Source organism: Octodon degus, unplaced genomic scaffold (genome assembly GCF_000260255.1).
Source record: "Octodon degus isolate 3935 unplaced genomic scaffold, OctDeg1.0 scaffold00108, whole genome shotgun sequence".
Taxonomy (NCBI): Eukaryota; Metazoa; Chordata; class Mammalia; order Rodentia; family Octodontidae; genus Octodon; species Octodon degus.
Genome location: NW_004524684.1, coordinates 1,206,786 through 1,211,120, shown reverse-complemented (window position 1 = coordinate 1,211,120; position 4,335 = coordinate 1,206,786). Strand labels below are relative to the sequence as shown.

The window sequence follows — 4,335 nt, the reverse complement described above, 5'->3', positions numbered from 1 at the left end:
TGCAGTGTATTATTTGTTGAAACTGTACTTTCGATTTGATTTGAAACTGTCTCATTGCTATATGTTTATCAATAAAACTTTGAAAAGAAAAAAAAAAAGAAAGAAAAACTGAAACTGTAAGTCAAATGCTGCAAGTTGGGCCGGCCAAATAGCTCAGTGGACTAAGCGCCTGCTTAGTCAAGAAGCTTATTGTTATTATCAAACGATTTAGGCTATCAAGCTTAACCTCACTATCTCACTGCATTTCATTTCACTATTTCACTTGCTTTGGCAAGTGCAGGAAGTGGGGTTCAGTCCTTGGCACCACATGCTGGGCCAGCCCCGCCCCCGGGCATGCTATGCTGGCCACCGAGTGTGGGTGTGGCAGTGCACACCTATAATCCCAGCGCTGAGGAGGCTGCAAACAGGAGGATCACTAGGAGTCTGTGTAGTGAGACCCTGTTCCAAATACATAAATGGAAAAAAAAAAAAAAAAAAAAAGCTACAAGTCAAGGCAGTTAGCTATAATCGCATTATTATAAAAGGCGGCTCAGTTGTAATGATATCCCTAGTCCCCTCCTCGCTTTCTTTCTCTTTTCTCTCCTTCTCCTTTTGCACAGGGATGGGAGGGTGTCAAGCCCAGGGGCTGGGGCATGCTCCGCGAGGCTCTACAGTGGAGCTGCGCTCCAGCCCCAGGTGCGCTCTGCTGTTGCATTCAAGTCTTCACTTCTAAGCTCCGCCAGGGCAAACGCTTCTACGTTCCCTGAACACTGCAGTTACCATTGAATGAGTAAATGCAACTGTCCTCCTCAAAATATAACACAAAACTACTGACAGTCAGTTTGAAAACAGCCCTGCTGAGCTGTAGGGAAGGCTCCGAGGCAGGACACCCACCCACCCAGCTGCGTGGAGTTGGGGCCGTGGTGTCCCAGCAGTGAGGGGACTCTTTGCTGTCCACCTGTGGAGCAAGGAACAGGATGTCAGTGTGGACATGGGTCCAGACAGCCTAGAGCCATGACACACGGAGACGGACTGTCTAGCGTTGCCACCGTGTTAATGACACCTGCTTTCTGGTGCCTCTGTGACGTGTGCCTCCTCCACACTTCTGCAGCCACTTAAAATACTACGTTGCAAATCACTAGTTTTCATATTGTGTCCAGGATGGGATTCCTCAAAACAGAAATATATTTATTTGCCTGGGTAGCTTTAACACCCGTATTAAATGCATGCTGCAAAAACTTGTTAATGGAACAAGCTGCACTACTTTTCCAATGTCCAAAGGACAGCGCAACTTCACAGTTTGCTTGACTTTTCAGAAATAAAATGCTAATGCGGAAGCGATGGAGTGAAGATAATTTACTCAGCTTATTAGGAAGCTCATTTGTCCAAAACGGAAGTCCCAGAGGAGTAAAGCTGAAACTCTGCCATGATTGCTGTGGGACGCTATCGCCAGCTTTGACAATTTTTCTTCCTCAAATCATCTTGGTGGGCTGTGTGTACAGTCTGTAGGGCTCCATGCAAAAGAGGAAATGTGGGGCTCTTTGTTTAAAAAGCAAGAACAATGTACTATGAAAGCTACCAAAATAAAGTTTACGCTTTAAAGTGTTTTGTTACTTATGGAATGTAATAGGACTGATAACGATGCATGAATAAGAAAGGTTTAGCAGCTACAAGAAAATAGCTGAAGTCACTATTTTATGCAGTACGATAAGTAACAACATGATATCTTGAGCATATGATTTTTCTGGCTCTGTTTTCCTGCAAGTTCATTTATTAGGATGCCAAAATTTTGCTTTATGCAACTTCATTTGCAATCAACATAATTTAACTGATGTCAGTCACTCCTGGGAAATAGAGGGCCACAGATAATTTTTTGGCAGTTTTGATTTGAGAAGAATTTTTCTGCAGAGGCACGCATTGTTGCACTTGTTAAGAGTGCTGTATCTTCAGGCTATGACAACAGTTGGAAAAATTTCTGGCAAATTATTTCAAAATGATGATGAGTCTTACATAATATTTTTTTAAAAAAGATTTAACCTCATACCAGCCAGTTTCATGTATGAACTTATTTTTAAATTGAAATTTGTTCATCGTCTATTTTCATGTTTCCTGTGATAGTCTGCGGAACTTGTGGGGTCCTGCGGGAACCTGAGCGTGGCTATCTGTTCTGTATTGGTACCCAAACACTGCTTATGCAGCCTGCAGCTGTAGGAGCAATTACAAAAACAATCTTAAAAATGGCCTTCTTTGTTGGTTCTTGGTTTATTGAAAGCTTCGTACAAAAAATGTTCTTTTCTGTCAAGTGCAAAGATCTTTAATTTCTGTTTCTGAGCCTATGGATACTTGATTTGCAATTGTGAGACAGTTTTCAAAGCTGGAGACTTTGGGGCCAGGGAGATAGCTCAGTAAGAATAAGCGCTTCCCTGGAAAGTGAAAGGGCCTGAGTTCAATCCCCAGTTCCACCAAAAGATAAATATAAAATAAAATAAAATTAGTCTTAAAAAACTGGAGACTTTGAACTGATGACTTCTAATAACTAATGTTGGTTTTTTAAAATCGCAATTTCCATGTGCTGGAATCTCTTTGTAATAACTGACTAAAATATTTTTCTACAGGAGTGCCGACAGTTTCTGTCCCTGGTGTGGAGCAGCCATGTGGACCAGCTCTGGGGATCTGCTTCCCATGTGCGGTCCCAGAGCCACCCTTAGGTACATTCTGTCTCTGGAGGCTGTGACAGTTCTTGCTGTCCCTATTATTATTGTCAGTGCTGCTTTTGCCTCTATTGCTGTCCTCGTTGCCACTGATTGGAACACAAGTCCCAAGTCTTGGCCCATCTTCTTGGGCTTCACAGTACCTCAGACTGGCCCAGGCATGTCCTGAGTGCCAGGCACCAGGCCAGGTTCTCGCACCCAGGCCGCCTGCCATTGCCACAGGCCAGGCCCGCACCTGCGCCCCAGCCACCTGGCCTCTCCTGCTGCTCAGGCCCATGCTCAGCTGTCCCCACAGACTTCACTTGCAAAACACAAGCTCATAATTCAAATTGTTAAAACATTTCCGATGATGACGGCAGAGCATAGACGCAAGTAGCCTCTGAGAGGCGCCTAGTACAATGCAGATGTCACACATCCATGCAGCCGGCCTTGTCCGCACTCAGCCAGTAAGGACTCCACTGGCGCACTTCAGTGATGTTGCATGGCTGTCCTTCTAGAAAGAAAGCCTGCATGTTGCCTCCATAGCCTATAAAAATTCAATGTCAATATCAGCTCTTCTGCCCTGCAAAATACATGGGTGTGCCCTCAATCAGCAGAACAATCTCCTGCTGCACTCTTCCCCTGCTGGTGCCTGTCAGGACTTTGGGGTCGGGATCACCCGCCTCCTGCGGGCCATCTCCCACACCTATCTTAGCGCATCTGCTGCTCCTCAGTGAGGCGCAGCCTCATGCTGTCCTAACACGAGGGCAGAGGTGCGGGAGGCGTCCTGAGTTTATTACTCAAGGGGCCACCGGCATAGCATTATTTTTCCCATTTCTCCCTTTCTCTAAGAGCAAGGGTAACTAAATTTTCTGTTCCAGAAAGCTGTACAGAACAAATGTAACAAGGCATGACTTCAGGCGTGCGCTCTGCCCCACTTATCTGCCCGAGGCATAAGTTACCATTCACTCTTCCCTCCTCCCACTGCTGCCAGGGTACTTCTGGGCGGGTAACACAGAATTCCATCAGAGGCACTACTGGGAGCCACGGAAGCTAGAAAATTGGTCAAATGTGTGAGCGCTTAAAGCAAACAAGCTACTGCAGTCCTGAGAAAAGCACCCTGACTGGCTAATGTCAGCTATTAGTCACTAGGCAACCTTGTGTCACATGTTACTAATTTTGCAAAGGTATAAATAAACATCCATACTGTTGTTCTGGGGGTCGTTTTGCCAACCGGACAGATGACCCACCACCAACGCCCGTTCTTGTCTTCTTGTCTCCCTTTTCCTCATTCCTGCCGCTGTTTCTCCTTGGGATCACACTGAGAGACCAGCGGATCCCGACAGCCCGCCGTCTGTGTGGCTGTCCTTATGTCATTAAAACAGCTATTGATATTGTTGGCACTTCCTCTCTTTTAACAGACATGTTTGTTTGTTTGTTTTCAATAACCCAGAGTACTTTTTAAAAGAGCCTATTGTTACGAGGCTATTACAACACTGCACATCTGGTAAGTAACCACAGTCAGCCCCTTCAGCCTTCAGTTAGAAATGGCTTGGCTCTATAACTAAGCATGTTTGTTAATAAGCTACGATGATTATGCAAAATCAGTTAATGAACATTCCAGAGTAGCCCAGAAAAATATTTTTTCACAACATGAGGCCAATTC

At 45.1% G+C, this 4,335-nt stretch overlaps 1 protein-coding gene across 5 annotated transcripts in view; it reads right to left on the bottom strand.

The window, feature by feature from the left end:
* The window catches only part of Ccdc146 (coiled-coil domain containing 146), a 157,503-nt gene that overhangs the window by 126,013 nt on the left and 27,155 nt on the right, over positions 1-4,335 (bottom strand). The window lies entirely within an intron of this gene.